The 23,063-nt window shown below is 31.8% G+C and overlaps 1 protein-coding gene across 1 annotated transcript in view; it reads left to right on the top strand.

Annotated features, from left to right (window-relative positions):
* Brat (tripartite motif-containing protein brain tumor) overlaps window positions 1-23,063 on the top strand; it is a 137,603-nt gene that overhangs the window by 1,027 nt on the left and 113,513 nt on the right. The window lies entirely within an intron of this gene.

The raw sequence follows: 23,063 nt of genomic DNA, 5'->3' as shown, positions 1-23,063 counted from the left end.
TATAGATGTATATTGACATGTAATTCGAATTATCAATTTTACAAATCAGTGAATCTGTATATGTTTATATTTCCAAAACATTTATTGTTTCAAATAATTCTCTTGTTATTTTATAAACGAGACAGAAATCGTTACAAACATAAAATTATATACCGTACAAATTTGAGTAAAGAATATATCGATTCCCAAAATCCTACAAGCTTAAGAATAATTTCATTTATTTCATATCTGCTTAATATAATTATAAATTCTTTGATGTGTACATTTGGACAAATTTTGTGGCTCTTAATTCCTGTAGAATGTATATAATGTATAACTCAAAAGAATCCTCTAATTTGTTAAATTCCTCTAAAGTGCTTCGATAAAAATAAAATACATGCTCTGATTTAAAAAATTCTATTTTGAAACAAAAAGAATACTACAAGTTTGTGTTTTAGGCTGGTTAAACGCAGCTACGTATGTCTGGAACTACTAAGTTCCATAAGTTTCGTCGTTCGATAAAACTTATTGAACAACCTATTGCATACAATGGAAAAAAGATAACGACACTTTTAAAAAAGTAACGAAATTTTACAGAAAAAATGAGTGTTATTTTAAATAGAGGAGAGGTGTTTACAACTATTATGCTAGTATTTAGTGTCTTAACAATAAAGATACATTTCCTTTGCGTGTATACCAAATTTTGTGAAGATTGATTCATTAGCGTCAGAAATTTTAGGCATGCCAGTTGGAAAAGGATAATTTTGAAAGAAACTTCATTTAAGTTAAATACGCAATTTTCATCTACTCGTGCAACTACACATGCTGTAATAAACTTGGCTATCGATATTCAGTGCTTAATTTCTCATGTTTCATACTTCGCTAAATGAGTGTAAAAATATGAAATAATAAACAGACAGTCATCTGTATATTGAACTATTAAACGTGTATTTAACTATTTACATGCGTGTATTTCACGATTTTAATATTTAGGCACATGTTTTTAACACTTAAATGGAATCGATTTTTTTGAACTTCTAGATCAGAAATGTTGAAAAAAAGGCCTTTAAAAATATTGTCTTTGAATTGTTATTTTTATCGAGCAAGTTTTATTTCGTATAAAAATGAATCTTGACCTGGGATTTTTCTTTCTGACATCTTCGTCTTTTCTTGTCACTAAGAAAGTATGAAAGTACGTTTTATTGTATTCATAACGACTGCGATGAATGTTTTGGTTGTTAAACACGTTGAATACAGTGGTGGACATCAGTGACCGTCACTTCGAATTCACAATGGTTACCATAAATAAACTTTTATATACATTTGTAAACTACCGTTAATGTCGTTATTGAATCGAAGTAGATACGATTCTCTGTTGTTTCTTTGCAAACGTCATGGTAAAGGTACAATGTTTTGTAAAATTACCTGACGATTATATTTCTTTTGTCTGTTTACCTTTTTTTTTCTTAAGTCTGTATTATAATTGTAATTTTTGTTGGCTATATATTTTTATAACTTGTATAGATTGTGCAGCTTCTATAAATTAATGATTAATCCTAAAAGGTTTTGCCGCGAATAGAAAGACATGGTAAACTCATTTGTTGCTAAATATTATATATTATAATTTGTGAAAATCACCCTTTGATCATCATCGTGGTATACAATTTCAATTCTAACTACATTTGTTCTGTTGCAAAGAGTAGTTAATTAGACGTTGTTTAAGTGATTCGAAAATACGTAATTTTTATCGACTGTCGGTGACAGTGGATAATTACTCAAAAGCGTAGCTGTTAATTATAAACTTTGATGCGGTAATGTGAAATTTCACGTAATTTTGCTGTTCAGTCAACCTAAGAACAAAGAACTTGAATATAGGCAAATTAACGTTTAATTTTATTATACGACAGTATAATCTGCGAAATCAGTTATCAGCCTTTGTCACAGTGCGTAATCAATTTATTAAATTCTAGCTATTTGGAAATTTTTGAATTCATCTGGTTGCAAATTTTGTGATAAATTGAGAATCTTTGGAAATGTTTTCGTAATACGGTAATCTGGACCTATTATTATACGGTGTTTATACCAAGTTTATTATTTTATTAAAATTTTTAAATGAAAAAGAATCATATTAAAGTACAATTCTTTATATTATAATACGCGTGTTTACCTTTGCGACATTTAATTATAACTTAAAGTTGGGTCGACGTATGTAAATACGTAAATATTATCGTGTCAAATTTTAGACAATTTTATATAGTTTCTCTTATGTTTGGAGGACCATTTTCTTGAATTTCATGTTTTGAGTATTCTCGAATTAACAGGTTGTAAATAAGACATTATCGTCACAATTTGAATCTGAACGATGATGTGGCAGACTAACTGAAATTATTGCGTAAATCAAACGCTACATTATTTCATCGTATCAGTTACACTTACCGTAACGTAGACACATGTTACAATCTAAGAGTTGTGAAGCTGTCACTAAATTTATTCAATTTCTCGAGTTTGTTCGCAAATCATGATGTCTGATTTGAAAAACATTCAAATGGTCGATAGCATTTCAAAGAAACACTCCGTTGGCGAATAAAAATAAATTGTTTCTACTTTCACAATCCGTGATCGATTTTTTAACAATTTATTACGGTTGTGGAATTCTTATCCGTAAAGTTGTTTTTGTTAACCTTCACATTAATATTTATGACGCTTAGAGTCAATTCGCAGTCTTTGATCGTGAGTTAACAGATAACCATATTTTAAGAAGAGGGCCAAAAGTAGAAACGTGTTTTTTTTAAATCTGTTATATCTTAAATAGTAGGTTCGAACAAGCTGTTTAAAACTCCCTTCTCTCATGCTCTAGAAACCCACCATGGAGTAAAAGTGTTTGTGAATGTAAATCGAGTATGTTTCCCAGCGAACGTTAAATCCCAAAGATATACACAACCGCTTAGGAATATTTGACCAGATGTAACAAAAATTCCGTTTTATTTACAAAATGAATAGAGATAGTTGCAACTTTGAATATGTATATATTTTTATTTCAAATATATGCTCGTATTATTACAGTATTATTTCATTATAGGTGGTCATTCGTGTTTCATTGTAACTAATCTCTCTCTCCTCCACTACAAGGTGTATCGGCGTAGGCTCCTAATAAAGCATCAAGTATTCATAAATAGAATAATTTGCTTACGGTTTAGATACTGCTGCTAATTCAATAAGTTGTTCGTAATGAACAAATGATTATAATTTAATATGCGCAAGAATCATTAATATTTTGAAAATTATTTATAATGAAAAGGACTAATTTGTATTTATTAAAAATAATATAAATTCGCTTATACTTATTTCTTTCAAGATAAACTCTATATAATTACAATTTACACAACAAGTCATTTTAGTATTAAAACAAGTATAACTTTCATAATTTATAATGTAAGAAAATGTGAAGGTTATGCTTGTTTTAATTTTAGTATGATTTGTTTTTGTGTAAATTGTAATTACATAGAATTTATCTAGATAGAAATGAGTAAAACTGGAGCTTTGTTATTTTTAATAGATACAAATTAGTTCTTTTTGTTATAAATAATTTTCAAAATATTAATGATTATTACGATTATTAAATTGTATTTATTTTTCCATTACGAGCAACTTATCAAAGTAGTAATAGTATTTAAATAGAAACGAAATCATTCTGTTTCTTAATGTTTGTTGCTTACAATTTATTTACGACGTTTATTAAATGGTACATTTATATTTGTATTTGTTTGTTGTGACTTATTTCATTCTATAGTGTAATTTATATTTTTCATTTAACGAACAACGAAATTCTATTAGAAGCTCTTATCTAGATAAAAATTTTACCTATTTTTAATCAATGATGACTCAGTTGCCGCGACGAGTGTGACATACTGCGAATGAGCGAGAGGGCGCATGACGGCGGCAAACCACAAAGTTCACTAAAATCTTTTGTGTCTTTGATAATTAATCTTATATTGTGACGATTTTTAAATTTTGTTAACCAGCTCCTACTGACATTGAATGGAGTCTATATCCCAATTTCATTTTCTATTTCCAATGCTTTTCAATGCTCATTGTCCGCTGTTCTAAAAACCACGTCCGAAGGCGGTTTTTCAAATTCTCAAAACTGCATAACCTTCTTTTTCTTTTTTAATTTCAATTCACGGATTCCTTTAGCTGTATAGTTTCTTAATTTACTTTCCTCGCGTTGAATGTGTCGAACATAACATTTTTTGAAATTTGAATAACATTTCCTTAAAAGAAAAACGATATTTATTTTCCTGTATCCCTATGCAATCGAAGCCGCTGAAACTCGAGCGGCCCTTTATGGGTTGCTGCCGTCATGTGCCGTTTCGCTCACTATCAGTCTGTCGCACTCGCCGTGGCAAGGAACGAAAGAACTGTAAAATAGAGGACCGATACGAATCATCAGTCGTGCCTATCTGCCCAGATGGACGACCTATAGCGAGACAACACTGTAATTCTATTAAAATAATAATCCTTATGTTATTCGAAAAAAGATATCCTTGAACAAAAGTCGAACCACCAATTTTTATACTTTTTAATCTATTTTAATTGTTTTATTTTATTTTATTTTATTTTTTTCGTTAAAAATTCTTTTCAAGCTGCAATTCGAGGTCCATTTAACTCATTGGTGTATACTGGGTTAACAAGTGTTCCACATTTTCAGTACGCTGATATGCATAGTGGGATATTTTTCAACCCACCGTGAAAAATTAAAATAAAACCCCATACAGATTTCATGGTGAGACTGTTAATATTCCATCTCGTAAATAAATATCTAATTAATCCATTTTTTATTTTAATTATTTTGTGTCATTTCACTGAACTGTGCCTCAAAGAATTAATCCTGCTTTAGCTAATCTCAGTTTCACGGTGCTCGTAGAATTACGAGACGTTTATCCCTTACAGATATTATTCTAATTATCTTAGATTCTTACTTTGATTATAGTTTCTGATCTTTCTAAAGATTTTAGTGTCTCGTTAGATTTTCCCATTGCTTGGTGTTAACTTCGTTTTATCTACAATAGTTCTTAACGACAGTTTATCTCGATGTAATGCCGTAATGGTAATCTTTTTTTTTAAGTAAAATATAACATTACCAACATTAAAATACCATTAAAAAATTGTCAAACAAAGAATTAAGTATAAGTTGTTAGCGTCCGAATGCTTTAATCGCATGAAAAATAACAATAATAGTAATCTTATCTGCGGATTAAAACTACATTTTTTATTCTATTTTGTTAATGTATACATTATATGAAAAAAGAGATGAAATACCTTTATAGTAAACGTTAACACATGTATAATAGTTATGTTCATTCTTTTTCAAGAAGAAACATTCATAAATGTAACTTAAAGAGACAGAAAGAAGAAAGTATTACTACAGATCAAGTAAAGTTAGAAAGAAACACGTTTTATCGAATGTTGAACAAAATATTTGCTTTCAATGGGAAGTGATCTAACGATCTAAGCGTTTCAAAACAAGTAGGTATGTACTGTGTGCACGCTGTCACTGCATGGGTTGAATACTTGTCACTGCTAACTCGATTATTTTCCGACATCTAAAAGAAGAATCGCATTTGTAGCTATGAATACTTATTTTGAGAAACGAGTAAAAATTTTTTGCTACTTTTATCGAAATCTATAGAACAATCAACGTTTTTTAAGATACACAAGGAACTATAAATTTGGCATTTAATCTTATTTATCTGAAATACACCTAAGAGAAAATTATTTTTTAAGTAGTTGGTGCAGCCTTGGAATACGATTATGTGTATTTATACCATTATCTATGATTCTCCAAGAAAATGTTTTCAGTTTCTACAACGACCCTTCTTCGACGAGTTTGACTGACAAAATTGAAAAAAAAAGCTACTAAATTGTAATGTATCGTGTTAAATTTCGCATATGTTCAATAAGTTGTCTCTCAACGACAATATATCATCCGAAATGCATAAGAGAAACCTAATCTTTTTTTTTAACGAAACAAATATATTCTAGATAAGGGAGGCGACAATCGAATCGCAAACTTTATAAATAGTAAACATAGGAATGGTTGATAAGAATTCTATAAATTCTCAGCAGCAGTGTATTTTGTTGATGCGTTCGGTTCGAGCAAGATTAATAACAATATGAATCCAGGTCCAAGTGAACGTGCTCGAAGAAAGTTGAAATCGAGATCCATCGAGGTGAAGAGGGTTTCGTAAAACGAACTGGTTTATGCGTACATATATCATCGAGTATCTTCTACTCGCCTCGATGATTCATTTTCGAGTGGAATAACGTGCGTTCGTCGACGGAGGTCGCGCCTTCATTTCTTTTGCAATAAGGTTCATGTCGGTGAACGGCAATTCGTTGAGAAAGATTAGGCGGATGGAATGAAAGGAAAGCAAAGAGGAAGAAAACCTTGAACATTGCCAATTCCTGCACGACTAGGATACGGTTAAAATTCTGTTCAACAAATCCACGTTAGAAATCGAATTCCTTGCACAGTAGAACGCCTTCGTTATCTGAACCTCTCTTACTCGAGTGCTCTACCATTGGAACTCTCAAACACCTATTCAAACATAGTGTGTCCTTGTAGATTATTCCTACGTTTACTAAAATATTTTCTCATAACGGTTTCAACTAATCCTCGTGTTTTAATATGCAGTGTGTACCAAATAAGGAATTGCAAGCTGTTTTCTTAGAATTCATTTAAGATATTGACTTTATTTTGTTACAGTCAAATTGAACACAAAGGCCAGTTTTTACTGCTCGACAATTTTTTTTTATTTGATTTCTGGGGAAAAAGGGGGCTCCCAAGATCTTTTTAAACGAGAAATAGTATGTATTCATTTTTTTTTTTTTTTTTTTTTTAATATTTACTCGAATCATTTCTCGATATTTGTTTAATGTATAGTTATAGAGATATAACGAAAAATTAAAATTGATTCTCCAAGTACGATCTGAGACAAATATTAAGCTGTTTCAATTCTGTTTGCAAACGTTCATATTTAGTTGTGAGCTTGAAAATGCGAAGACGATTTCCTGGAACATGTCAACAATATACCAATGTTGAGAAATGAGCAATCAGTTTTAGTATTTGCAAGTCTTTCTCGTAGATGAAACGTTTAAAGTTGCTAACTTTGACGCAAGTGTTAATATATTATTACTCTTGGGCGAATGTCATTGTAACTACCGACAAGTTGTTACAATTTTCACTGAGCATTTCCCCGTAAGTGTATTTTCTAAAATTTGATAAATTTGATACTATATTCAATTGAAATGTATCACTAACTCTTGTCCTTGTCTGAAAGTTGATCCGCAGAAAATATTTTAATTTGATTTGGCCCACTAGCAGAAAAAGTTATGCGCTACATTTGTACAACCATAGTTCTACTAACAAGGCTCTCTTCAAAAGCCAAATTAATGTTTCCACCTGCTTAAATTGCACTATGTTTGTGTATATTGAAAAAGTATTCATCGTTCTTTTGCTAGCATCACAATGTTTTATTCCGTGGAAAGAAACAAAATTGAAACTGAAATAAAATTGACGAACACAATACCGTTACAAGTACTATGTATCACAGTGGATATTACTTTATGTTTAATTTGTATTAAATAATGTTATTATTTTATGGAAATTTCATATGTTACGACGTAATAGATGATAGTGCTTTGCGGGAAAGGTTTAGATCATTTTTGAATATTTAGGAATACCATGTCCTTGGACTCTCTGTGATGTAAACATATTTTTTTAAATCATTTATGGCTTGAATTATTATTGTAAGACACGGCCCAAAGAAAGAAAAAAAAATCTGGATTATAGCGTGTTTCAAGTATTGTTCCGATGGTTATTTATAATTTTTATAACTTTGTTTGTGTCGAAAGGAAGAAACAGTACCAATTATCATTATCGAACACTACCAAAGATCTGAAACGTTGATGCGGTATGTAAGAATAAAATAGTAACAGTTACGTACATACGAAGTATGTGCAAATAGGAAGTTCATGTAAAATGGATCGGAATTTCTGATAAGTACCAGTCAAGCCTATAGAATAGTTTCATTCATAACACGAGGATATACGCTACATGGCAGCATGAGTCACTTTTACGTGATTCCGTGTAAATGCACTTTACTCGGTAACGTCTGCGTGTTTCGTGTTCCATTGCATGGAAAGTTGTATGATTTTTCTTGTCGAGTAATTGGAGACGATCGCACGAAGCGCAAGATATATTAACGATATACTGCTTCAGTTGACTCTAGTAACGGTGAGTTTTTCGAGTCTTGCATAGCTGCATTCCAAAACAAGTTTCATGGTAGGAAATTGTCATTTAACTCACCTGGAAATGAAAAATTCGTGCTAAATTATCAAGAGTATCAACCAAGGAACAAAAAACGTTGTTTCCATTTCCTCGAAAAACGATGGGAAGGTTCTCAAAAATGGATACAAATGTGTGAATAATCGAACTCATCTTCTTCTTTGAATATTAAACCGTCTTCGAAATAACTAGCGAGGAAACCAACAGGTTTTGAAAATTGAAATCAAACAAAATCAAGGTACTATAAGATCTTTGCTATATGGAAACAATCTACCACTTGTTCACCGACCTTGCATCCATATGTAAATATATGCAAAAATTGTTTCTAATCCTGTTTTACTCTTAATCTATTAGTATATATTCGAAATATTTTAAACTATTTGAATGTTGGAAATGTAATTTCGTTTCAAGTAAAAAAACTATTTTTTAGTTCCACATTAATCTGATATTTTTGGTAATCGATACAGTATGATGATATCGTTTAAAATTCGAAGTTTTTGCTTCCATTGATATGGTCGGAGTAATGGTGCTTGTTTGATTTGGTATGTATCACGTGCATATAAACAAAGATCTTCGCAATTCGTTTTTGAAAATTAACTCCAATTCTGTGACTTCTATTCGTTGAAACTATGCTCGTTTTATGTATAGATTTTCCTCGCCTATTAGTTGTGATAAATGGTTCGATTTTGGTTTGTTTTGGATATTGTAAAATCCTATTTGTATTAAGGTCGTCGAAGCTGAATGTAGATACAGGTTTAAATATTACAATTAAGATAGCAAAGTTATTTTAAAATTGTCAAATAAATTAAACAATGTGGTGTTTTGAATATTTCTGTCGCAGGACGTTTTTTTGTGGTCGTTAATTACTTCGACAATATTCGACCGAGGTATCATTTTTCGATTCTGGATAAGGACCCTAAATGTTTACAATATAACCTATCAGTCAAACTTCCATCAGGCTTGATTAAGTTCCAATGTTGTTTATGCTTCAAATAAGATTGACAAAAAGCAAAGTTTGCACTGTACTAAAGCCTTGTATATTTTCATCAACGGTGACATTTTGTGTGGTCGAGCAGAGTCTTTTTTTCATTTGCAGAATGTTTCTGTAATTTGACAGCAGATTTTACAATACGTTGTTCATGGGTAATAATTTATTCGTGCTAATTTTTTAAGCGACTTTCCACAAGTTGTACAAATTTTATTCATCTTTGTGTACAATTATTATCCGGTTGTTGTTGTTATGTTTACACCTATATTGCATTGTATTTATACTTATTTTACACTTTTGAAAGAAAATACATTATACTTCTAAAATGGCTGTATTTATCGATTCAAAATAATTATTTCTGCCTACTAATTTTAAAAGACCATACTTTGCATTAACACCCATACTGTCTGAAACTACCATAGAAATTAATTCATACTGTTCTAATGCCGTTCGGAAAAGAAGAGATTCTTATCGTTAACTGTATCATAAGACACCAAAGGTAAACACTTCTCCACTTGCACGAGATAGACGAATCTTCTGACTGCTTTGTTGTTCTTACATAGAAAAGATCTAATATTAACTTTTTCCATTACATGCATACACGCTTGAGCGCACGATTTTTATCTTCGCACAATTTACCTGTTAGTTTTTTTTACTAATGACTTTGAAAATGGTACAATATTCGAAGAGGATGAAAGTGAAACATAACATTTAGGTGTGTTCGATCACTGTCAGTTTCACACGTTTGCATGTATTTTTGGCAATTTGCCCATCGTTTTTCCGTGAAAGTAACAACAACGTCTTTTATCCCCTAGAAATCATTCTTGACGATTTTGCGTGTCTTTTTCATTTTCAAGTGGAACCAAAAATAGTCATTTTTTAAATACCATTCTCTTTTATCATTGAGTTGCTACATGCAAATTGTGATGAAAGTTATTCCATTTATCTCGTTGATAAAATAATTCATTTTAATGTATATACATCTTAATGATGGTTATAATAATTTAAGTAATACAAATAATCGGAGGTACGGGATATTCTGTAATATACATTTTTATGTATTACGACATACAAATTGCATTAAGAGTGAACTTATTATTTATTATTTACAAATAAAATTCTTTGTTGAAACTATCTTAATGCCTAATAATCTATTGGTGTGTTGATATATATGTAGAAATCAATGGTTGCCAACACAATTTGCAAAATGCTGTACGTTCAGTTTTTGCATTAATAAAATTGATGATTATCTTGACGAATTTTCTTATTCGCGCGGTAAAGCATTTTTTCATAATATATACCGTAATTTTAAACTGCGTGTACAAATCGTTATTTGCATTACTATCGTTATTATTAATTTACCAATAAATTTCCCTCGATACAGGATTAACATAATCTTTAATGTATGTTTAAATTTGTATGCAGTTAATATTAATACTTGCAGTGTTGTTTCTCTCCGTGTAATTGCCATTAATGTATCGTCATTAGCACGTTACGTAATCGTGTTTAATCAGTTTCCGTTACATTAGAGAATCATTGAACTACTGATTGAGAAAATGTTTAATCGATCAAAAAATGTGTCATAACGAGAATATCGATACATTCTTTTTACTGAATTTCAATACAAATTAGTGTTAGCTACGAGATAAAAGTGTACGTACATTGTGAAGAAAATGTTGCAAGTAAAGGCACGTAGTCTCTTGTACATATTTGTCACGGAAGGCTAATATGGAAAATATGCCGATTTAACAATATAGGAATGTAAACGTTTAAAGAATATAAAATATTTTTAATGGAAAATAATTGTAAACATACGAGAATTGGTTGTCACCGAGTAAAAATGAAAGCGATTCTTTTATACTTTACGACGCGTGAAGTTATTTACATTTGTAGGTCGTTAAAAGTGCATAAAAAGGACTACTCATTGTACGTCGGTAATAACGATTGATTCTGAATGCGATCGAGGTCTCGATTTTTGTTGACTATTCCTTCGAATACGAATCATTTGGTGTACACTTTTGACACTGTCTTCTAACTACTATTCGAAGTATTGAATAAGAGAGCGTGTCTTTGAATAAATATTTCATATCTGCGTAAACGTGTTTCTCAAAAGTTAAAAAAGGGAACAAAAGATATTAAATATTATAATTAGTACAATAAAAGTATTGACATTCTACGGCAGTTTTAATAACATGCATCGTAATCTTTTGCCTCTGTGATCGCAAAAAATATAAAATAAAGATAACATTATTAACAACATTTGAAATAAAATGTTTTATTTCAAATTAATTCTGATATCATTGAATAATGTTACGTAAACGTATACTATCCGCATGGTAGTGAACGCGTTACATTATATGTGCAATATATCACAACTATAATTTATGAAAATAGAAATCTTTGCTTTCTCCTATGACGAATTTTAAACTCTACATATTTTTCTCCCTAATCATGATCTTTTTACATATAATATTATAAATGTTGTAAGGTATATGCCATATGCAAAAGTACAAGTTCTGATAAGCTGGAGTCTTTACGATCCACGTGTCTTGAACGAAAAGTCCCTCAGAATCATCTCAGCATGGAAAGTGTAAATGATGCACAATTGCTTAAGACCTTTAGAGTTTAACGTTTAAGTCGAAGGCAGCTGTAGAGAAATTAATCAACAAATATTTATTACACGTGGTGTTTAAATTTCTTTTCATTTTTCTTGTAATTTATACGGTTCTTTAGTTCCAAGCTCAATAGCATCTGTTAGAATGGAAGTTTATGAAATAGTAACGATAATTAATTCATCTAGCGTATGCACAAGCCACTAATTACACATCGATCGACTGCATCTTGTTTCGTCAGTTGATTAAATCGTTAACGTATACCACACGTATACCATAACGTATGTCCATTTTAACATTAATCTATAATGTTTCTCTGTGAATAGAGTAAATTGAGTTTATATATACTGCGACTATTGTCGTTTATGGAATAATCGAATTTCGTGGTTCTCTGCTTGAAATGTATCTTATAAAATTCGATCGATGGACCGCATAAAGCTGAAAGATTCGCAAAAATGTGTAAGACGTAAATTTAATATTGTTCGTAGTTTTTTATTTTGCTTAATAATAGAGATATTAGCTTGTAACATGTTCGATGTATGTTAACGATTCATTCAACCGGCAAGATAAGTGTTTTCTTTTTTTTCTCCCAGAGATTGCTTCGTGCAATCAAGAGGTTTTCTTTTTTCTACACGGGTCATCTAATGTAATGTAATTATTTTTTTCCCTAGTGTAAGGTCATTTTGTCGTTATGGTAATTTATTTTTAAATAGTAATTTAAATACATATGTTTCGAAACGTCTACGTTTGTAGCTGACATGGCTGTTGATTTTAAACTTAAATATCTAAATGGAAACCCACGTTGTGGATAGTATTTGCAAGTTCGTTTATTATAACACATTTTCAACCATGAAATTTTACTTCTTTTTCGGTAAAGATATATATATATATATATATGCATTCTAACTCTACAAACATTTTATAAGAGGACAGTACAACGGTAAAAAATTAATGAACTAAAAATGAATGACAAAATAATTCTTTTGACATTTCAGTTGAATAAGATTATTTACTTACTTTTGTACGTTTGTGTTTTACATGTCTATACATACGTACTTATTCACAGTTTACCTCAAGTAATTTGCTAATCTAGTTTATCTTTCGTTTATGATTTCTCTTTGTCACAATTATGTATATTGGACCTTATTTAATTTACACAAAAGAGAAATTTTTCTCTAATTATTTTCATTAATACAGATTTTTATTTCCTCCGCAGTCTTTGTACAATATATTCTTTTACATTCTTTCGCATTTACCTTCGATCCAATTAGTTATATTTTTAATCGTGCATGTTTTCATCTCACGAAGCGATTATGTGTACGCGCACTTAATTTTCTTGCATATTCTATATTTTTATCTAATATATAATGTATTGCATAATAAAGACTTACGTATGAGAAATTATATGCCTACGAGCATGTTAAAACAGTTAAAAATAGTTTTAGAAATTCAATGTATGTCGTTGCTAATCGGTACAAAAATTTCATGGTCGAAAATGTTCAACGATCGTTTGAAACATGCACGATTGAAACGTGTTCATTAAGAAAGGTTCGGTTTGCGATAGCAGTGGGCTATCTAGACCTGAAAATGGTTTGTAACGGTTTCCCGTTTAGATTCTTTTGAAACACCGGAGAAACCTTTTGTGAACGCCTTTTCCAGCTATTCGTAGACTTTTCCTTCAGGGAAGGGCTTGCATTCCTGGATGACACACAGAATATTCGGGTCTAAGTGTCCAGGGTTCTTCTGTTCTGAGAGAAACCGGTTTTTCTTGGAATTGAACGGTCAGTTTTCCAAAGTGCACGAAACGTTTGAGGGCTATGCAATTTGAAAGCTGAATTCTTTTCTCTACCACGCGCCATTCTCCTTTTTTTCCCTCCCTTTTTTGTTTCGCATTTTTGTATTACCGATCACTCGAAGAACATCGAAAATGGTCAGTCGCGATAAATATTGTACAATTAAATTTGTTAAAAACCAGTGATACGTGATTATAAACCGATCAATAATTCGCAATTAAAGTTTGGAGTTTATCTTTTCGAATGAGCGGAATCTTTTATTTCTACTTTCAGTATTCTAGAATGTTTTAAATAAATAAATACTTAATACGTGGAACTGATCACGTTTACTGATCAATGAAAATGATGGCCCGTATAAGCGATTTCGAATTGTAGCTTTTGTGTGACAAAATCGAATTTTCGTTTTCACTTAAATACTTGAAATTAAATTAGTTATTTATTTTGCGGAGCATTGTGCTTCGAAGCAAGCGAGGTGCAGCTAATGTTCCTGAAGTGTTTGTTTCTTTCGATGTTAGAAATCGATGGTAGTAATTGTGCAAAAGTATCGACTTCAATATACTTTTTTTGTCTATTCTGTTTAATAGATAAACAGTGTATGCTCGTATCGCTATGAGCGCTCCTCGAACGCACTATAAACGGTTAAGGAGTGTTAAATCTAACCTGAAATTTGTAGCGAATAAAACTCAACTTGTAGCAGCAATTTGTTCGCGACGTTCATTCGATTGCGTACTTCAATTTTTATTTATTCATTTGAAAATACTTAATTCCATAATTGGAATTCAAATTTTTTGTCTCCAACAAATGTTGGCTAAAAAATTGTTTAGCTTTCCTTCGTTATTCGAAACTTTTATCCAGGCACAAATTTCGTCTAACTCGGCGTTCGATTCAAAAGTAACACAATTGCGCAATCGAACGTAAATAATGTTCCCTTATCAGTTTGATAGAAATTCAGTCACCAATTTCACGTTCTCTTTCGTCGATCGAAGAAAAAAGTGGCCACGCACGAATAACACAGTTTCAAAGTACAGATACGAGTCGTTACGTATCTAATTAACGAGATTACCTTGCACGAAACCCGTTTCCCTAGCTATCGTACCTTATTTAGGAGTGGCGTTGTGTGTACGAGCCTTAAGCAGCGAAAGTAAACGTCTGTCACCCGGCGAGTCGTTGCTTCGGCTTATCGGCCCGTAGAGACGAAAGTGTCTTGCGATCGAGCTTCAAAATGCGCGTACATGCCACTTACCAGCTCCGGCTGTGTCTTACATAACATCGTAGCGGTAAGAAAGGCAATTACATTTCGTTCTACGCGTGCTGGATCATTGAGTTACCTCGCATTAGCTCCGGTTAAATTAATCGCGATTCGATCCGACTGTGGGAAAGTTAGCGCTGTTACGTGTTCCAAGTATCTTTGATGTTCGTTGATCACATTTTCTCGAAATCGTCCACGCTTACGATTTCGAATCTTCACGGATTAACAGACGAGTTCAATTTCTCTACCGGCTTCTAGATACGAAGTTCGCTAACACTGTACTCGTGTAGACGAGTCAACGGATGTAAACAAATATAAACGATCGACGCACAGGCAAGCCAAGCACAAACTTATGATTTGTAGTCTTCCGTTACGCACGAACTCCACACGAACGTTTATTTTTCTTTACCGACTTGTCTCGTTGGACCGAGTATAGAGCTACCAATAGATTCCGGTGCATTAAGATGTTCCTCGTACGTTTCTCAGGGAGATCGACGATACTGGAAAAGGAAGAATTTATGAAATTGATCGTATCCAGAGAATGGAAAAAGTCATAATGAAAAGTCTTTTGGAAATATGCTACGGGATTTTAAGTGAATTTCTTTGCAAAAGCAGTTGAAACCAGTCACGTTGACTGATTAGTAAATCTAGCGTTAACACGTTAAGCGCCATGTCAGTCACTGACACTGTACTTTCTGTTCAGGTCGCGTCAGTCAACGGTGAGGGACAATATAGTATACATACTTTTCGTTCCGGTCGCGTCAGTCATTGTTGACTGACGATATACAATTTAAAAAATTATATTCGTCTTTTAACTCTTTGCGCTCGAAAGTATACTCTCAGTTACCATAAATTCACCGCAGTAGACACGCGTTATATTGCGCCGTGAAAAATTGCAAGGCTTCACGCTCCAATATTGTATCTCGCAAAATATAAAAATGTACGAAATATCGAGCAAAGAAAATTATACTCGAAATTATATGTAATTTTTGTTTCAAGAAATTTCGTCGAACGACTAGTTCTTCGTCACGGAAGAATCTTCGAGTGTAAATGGTTAATAAATTTTAAATAATTTGTAGATCATAAAAGAATGCATCTGAATATTACTTAGCGAAAAAATGGTTGTCCTTTGTACGTTTCACAGAACATTGTAACTTGTTTTGTCAATTTTCTGTAAATTGCACAGCATTATCTTCGTAATATTTTTTACGATATATCCTCGAATTTTAGACATTGTATCAGTTTTTCGTTGCAATTTGTGACGAATCTTATAATATGTAGTACCGATTGTGATAAATACATACAGTGCTGGACGAAAGTATTGGCACAGCATCATTGTTCTGATACAAGTGCTTATAACTATGAAACAAATTGATAAAAAGGAGAAATTTTTTAATACATTTATTTATTTATTATTCTAGATTATTATTTAACAGAAACAGTAATATAAATAAAGTGATATGCGAAATAATAACAAAAACATATTTATTGAGCGTTTTAAGCGTGGACAAAAGTATTGGCACATTATACAAAATTTAGTGTAGTTGTATCTCTCGGAAAAAAATCCGATTGTTACTTGATGGTATAGGTAGGGGATTCCCTGATAGTCATTTTTTCTAACAGTCATCCTTAAGTTCAGTCGATTAGCAACATAGGAAATATAACAAGCAACAATGTCAAGAAGAGGGAAAGAAACTACAAGTGAAGAGAGAAAAATAATATTAAATTTGCACAAAATGCGAAAATCTTATAGTGAAATAGCAAAAAGTGTTAATAGAAGTCGATTCACTATTAGAAGTGTCGTAAAACGATTTGAGAATCAATCAGATTTCAAAAGTAGGAATCGAAGTGGACGTCCCTCAAAGTTAACAGTTAGAGAAAAACGGAAAATTGTAAAGGAAGTGAAAATAAATTGTAAATTAAACTCATCGCAACTTAGAGCAAAGTTAAATGAAGAAAATCAAAAAGAAGTAAGTTCGAAAACTATACTGAGAGTGTTAAAAGATGCGGGATATTCTGCGTGTGTCGCAAGAAGGAAACCATACATATCCAAGAAGAATCGGAAGATGAGAAAAGAATTTGCAAAAGAATTTATAAAAAAGGATCCCACATTCTGGAATAACGTATTATTTTCAGATGAAAGTAAATTTAATATATTTAAATCAGATGGCAGAGTATTAGTTTGGAGAAAGCCAAATACGGAAATGGATCCACAACATTTACAAGCCACTGTGAAACATGGAGGAGGTGGAGTCATGGTATGGGGTTCCATTGCAGCGTCTGGGGTTGGCGAATTAGTATTCATAGATGAGATTATGGACAAATATGTATATTTAAATATATTAAAGGAAAACTTATTTAAAAGTGCTAATAAATTAAATCTCCCGCGTGATTTTTATTTTCAACAAGACCATGATCCAAAACATACTGCCTATATTGTACGACAATGGATCGTTTACAATACCGCACACACGTTAAATACCCCACCCCAGAGTCCAGACATGAATCCCATCGAACATGTTTGGAATGAATTAGAAAAAAGAATTAGAAAATATAATATAACAAACAAAAACCAATTAAAAGCTATTATTTTACAAGAATGGAACAATATAGAGCCGGATTTTACAAAAAAATTGGTAACTTCAATGCCAAAACGATTGAAGGAAGTTATCATGAGGAATGGAGGGCCAACCAAATATTAATTTTTAATTTCTAAGTACTTTCAATCATTTGTGCCAATACTTTTGTCCACGCTTAAAACGCTCAATAAATATGTTTTTGTTATTATTTCGCATATCACTTTATTTATATTACTGTTTCTGTTAAATAATAATCTAGAATAATAAATAAATAAATGTATTAAAAAATTTCTCCTTTTTATCAATTTGTTTCATAGTTATAAGCACTTGTATCAGAACAATGATGCTGTGCCAATACTTTTGTCCAGCACTGTATATAAGAAATACATCTGAAGTATTACGTGCAGTCTTATCGCAACATTGCACAGATCTCTGATCGCCAGCATATCGATGAAATCGATTAGCGCGGTCTAAACGAAAAGAAGACAAAACAGGCGTGGCGCTTAATGTGTTAAAGAACACCTAATACGGAAATAACTAACCTCCGTAAGTTGCGTAAATACTGTAAATCGATGTTTTCTTTACGTAAGAAAGCATTCGTCATTTACGTACGAAGAGTATGTTGCACTACAATGTCCTTTTAGATCTATTGTTTATTATACTATTTAAGATGACTTCGTTTCATAATAATATATTGCATCGAAGTTATCTTGAAAGTCTGAACGATATGGATTTATTGCTTTTGCATTCCAAAAGGTTCAAATGTTTTTTGAATTTAAGACCTGAAGTACCTAAATAAAATATTTAAGACCGATGCTTATTTTAATTTGAAAGTTGCGTTCACATATTCAGTGTAACGTACGAGATGCTTCTCATTTGGAAATGTACCATGTAAGGGCTCGATTTAAGAAAATATTATTGCTCGGTGACTTTATTAGGGAAATTACTCGAAACAAAATATAAAATTATGTATATGTATACTCGTATGTATTTTGATCATCAGAGTAATATTTCAGAGATATATTTTATTCAGACAATGTTTTCAGTATTTCACATGATACATTTTATACATATTATACTGTAAGGGGAGTTGGTTTGAAAAATCGAAAGACAACGTTTGACTCTTAATATCTGTAAACACGCTTTATTGTGCCGACTGCTCTCATCACATACCAAAGACCGACCGCCTTTTCCGAACCAAGTCGTATCGTCCGCTTCTTTAAAACTGTTTACAATTTCTCGATTCTTCTATAACTTAAACTATCACGTCTTGACGACTTTGTTTATTTAATGGAGACAATGGGTCGTCCCAACGTCTCCACCAAACTCAAGTATTGCCCCTCACTCAACGCACACATGCAACAAACAGCTTACAATACATACAAGTATTCATACATGTGTAAAATAAATAGTATAATTATTTTACACACATGCTCGCGCGGAGAGAGAGAGAGAAATTGATTATTTATAAATACAAATATATTTATAAATTACTTATTTTAAAAATAAGTCAATACTTATTTATAAACTCGTCTAATTAGCTTGTATATAAATAATTATATACGGATTTAATGAATGTGTGACACGTATTATCGTGTAAGCATAATCAATTAATAATAACTTATATAAAATAAATATTAATATATTTATATATATATATATATTAATTGTATAAATTAATAAATATTTATACTTGTGTGTCCACGCATGCGCGTGTGTAATAATATATATATATATAATTTTAGTGCTAGGATAATTTAAGGTAGAACTTGTTTTTCGTAGCTTTCTGGTATTTTTTCGCAAAACCTTTGTCTCTTTTATCGTTTCCGAGCTCCGTTACTTGTACTCGATTTCTGTTTTTACAGTTCGCGGATATTTTAACTTGAGATTATTCTGAATGTTTAAATTTCAAAGAAAATACTCAAAGTTAAAAAAAGTGGACTAAACATACAATTTATTCGTCTCTCCAAAGGAGAATAGTCACTAAAAACATAATCTGGATTGAATTGTGATTGCAGTTACTGGACTAAATTGGTATAATGGTACGCAAATATGTAAAAATCCTTCGAGGTGATGGCAAATAAAATACCGTCAATTGATGGAACATTTTATCACGTGATCGCGAAGCAGTTACCGTGTTCCGTCTATGAGTAAAATATACATTTTTCAATATAACGAAAATATATTTATCAATATAATACTACAAAGTAAACGTAAATAAATAGAATAACTATTTCTATCCGCAATATATTGAAATTAATCTCTCTTTCTCTTTCTCCTCACACTCTGAACTCTCGTACCATACGCTCGCTCTCACCCATAAAAATCACAGAGTATACTAAAATTGATTGTCCTCTCACACATGAAATAAACATCCATACCTGTCAACACTCACGCAATTGCTCGACCAAACGTATTCTCACTCATACCTCAGATCATACGTGAACGATTTTGTGTTTATGCGACACGGTTACGTTACTCTTATGTCGACCCTGCGTAACATTAACTTTTTCGGAGTAAAAATTATAACGAATGTAACATTATACGTTGGACTTGTTTTGACCCTATTTACAAAACTAAAAGAAATATAACATCGTATGAAAACGTCGAAGCGACTTTTAAAGAAATAAAAATATGTTCTTGAGATTTAGATAATTGTATCTTACCGACGATTGTGAAAACTGATTGATTTTATATATAATTTCATTCCGGCCAATTTATCGCGAATGATTTAAAAATAAATTCGTAGAAAATAGAAAACAAACAACGCATGCAAAATATATGTATTAATATCTCGATACGCCGAAGATCATGTGGTGCTTCACAACACTTAATGTTCCGCGACAACTTTTTACACATTCGCTGGTTGTTGGCTCGTGCCATCTCAGTAGTCCCTGTCGGTCTCACGAGAGTGAAATGCTAAAGTGAAAGGGTATGTCTTCTCATGCGTGCTATTACCTCATACGTAAGTTGTGTTGCTTCTCGTAACGCGGCTTTGAAACAAACTAAAATTCTGCAAATGTAATTGTTAATTCAATTGCGAATTCCTCCTTATAATCATTATTATTAACTAGAATTACAATTGCAATTGGAAAATTTAATTCCTACTAACCACAATTACAATCGGTAAATACAATTGTGAGACAATTTCAGTTACATAATTGCAATCGTACAGCAATTGTGTTTAAGCAATCAGAACTAATACACAATGGGGCGATCTTCAAAATATTTGTTCAATTGAATAAGTATAATACACGCAGGGTGTTCCGCATTTTGCGTATACGCTTCAGCAGTGTGTATCTACAAGTAAAAATAAGACATTAGTGTTATATCCATAAACGCTTTGTTGAAAAGTTATGATAAAAATATGAAATCTGATGTAAATGCTATTGAATATACCTGTTTTCATTTCAATATGACTCCCGCCTTTGTTGAGATACTTTTGGCATCGACGTACTATTGAATTTATCGTCGACTATAGTTGGTTACGATTTTGTCGAATTTCTTCTCACGCGATATTAATTTTTACAATTAATTTATCTCTCATACATATTCCTATATTGTAAACTTTCTCTTTCGGAATGCTCCATACGTATAAATCTAAGAGGGTAAGATCAGTTGACCTAAGGGGTGAAAAAAATGGCCCCTCTCCATCGATCCATTGTTGGAGGTAGTGTCTATTAAGTCAATTTTTACACAACAGGCATAATGTACTGGACATCCATCTAATTGTACCTAATCGTTTTGACGTAGTGACAAAGATACATCTTCTAACAATGGTTAGAAAAGATTCTCCTGTCAACAGTTAAGGAAGGAAATGAGTTTCGATTAAGAATTCATCATACATGCCCAATCAAACATTGCATTCAAATTGATGCTGAAATGATCTTTCTCTCACAGCATATGGATTTTCAGTTGCCCATACATGATTATTGTGTAAATTAAATATGCTTTCACGTGTAAAGGTAGTCTCGTCAGTCCACAGCATTTTTTATTGAAAAAGATTATCACAAAATTGTATCCTCGTAATGAAGTCACTTGGTAATAAGTTCTGCACATAAGTGCAATGATACAAATAATGCTTTGAGATATTTATAGTTGGCAAGAAGCACGACGAATACTTGATGTAGGAAAATTTTTGAAGTGATGCACAATTCTTGTAGATTGTTGCGTATTCTGTAAAGATGAAGCTTCGTTTCTCTCAGTCGCCGAATGAAACGAGCCCGTTTCGTACAACTGTTGGTGAAGTCTAATATACATTCTGTGATGTGGTACTCTTCTATTATACTTTCTAACGGCAACCCTAGAATGTATATCTGTATACTTGCGATTAACACTAAAACTACCGATGGATTTCTGCATGTTAAAGTGTTCCTCGTACGTGTCTCGAGGAAATCGATGATCGAGGAAAAAGAGGAACTTATAAAATTGACGATATCTATAGACTAGAAAAAATCATAAGGTCTTTTAAAAATATGCTATCAAATTTAAAGTAAATTTGTTTGTAAAAGTAGTTGAAATCAGTCATTTTGACTGGTTGGTGATTCTAATGTTAAAGAATACTTTTAGAATTTTGAGGGCACTAATTTGTTTACAAGACACAACGAAACTAAAATTACGTTCGTAGTACAGTGTACGACTTGTCTTCGTAGAGATTCAACATTGCAAAAACAGAAAACATATCCTAATCTACATGTGTATGTTACTTAACATCGACACTACATACGTATCTCGATTTGTCTTGTATCGAACTGAGAGAAACAGCGTTATCATATCTTTCACAGTTCATATTTTTGTCATAACTTGTTAACAAAGCATTTACGGATTTTATTGTTATATAACATTTTAGTCTTATTTTTACTTGTAGAGCACACTGTTGAAGTGTGTACGGAAAAAGGCGAAACACCCTGTGTACATACCTTGTATTCCAATATTAGGTAAAGTGTAATTATTGTAAATCGACAATTATAATTGAAGCTACGAATTGTTTTTGGCAATTGACAATTTGCATTTTTAATTGCGAAAATCAGTTACTTGTAGCAATTACAAATTACAGATGATCATTTGTCTTGTATTCCCAACACATAATTTTACGTTTACATAATGATTAATTGTTATTGTAATTACATTCTAAATGTAATTAATTTAATTATACCTTTGGCAATTCATAAAAAATTATATGTATCATATGAAATTGATAGTTAGATATATTTTTCGAAAAATGAACTTTTAGGGATACCATTTGTTGCATGAATTTAAAGTCTTAAATACGTACAATTATTATACCAGCCTAGGGCAATAATGGCCCTAAATTCTTGCAAGTAATTGGTGCATGGGAAACCATGTAAATTTATTCAGTTAACACTCGTGAAAAGCTACTACATACATTTGTAATTCGTGTATATTCAACTTTTGCCGTTGGTTTCATACAATACGAGTAAAGTTCAGCAAACTTTGTGACTTTTCATTGTAGTACTGTATAATGTCGCGGTCATTTTTTCTTCTCCAACGCGAAA

Source organism: Ptiloglossa arizonensis, chromosome 7 (assembly GCF_051014685.1).
Source record: "Ptiloglossa arizonensis isolate GNS036 chromosome 7, iyPtiAriz1_principal, whole genome shotgun sequence".
In the NCBI taxonomy this organism is placed as follows: domain Eukaryota; kingdom Metazoa; phylum Arthropoda; class Insecta; order Hymenoptera; family Colletidae; genus Ptiloglossa; species Ptiloglossa arizonensis.
This window is presented reverse-complemented; position numbering and strand designations above follow the sequence as displayed.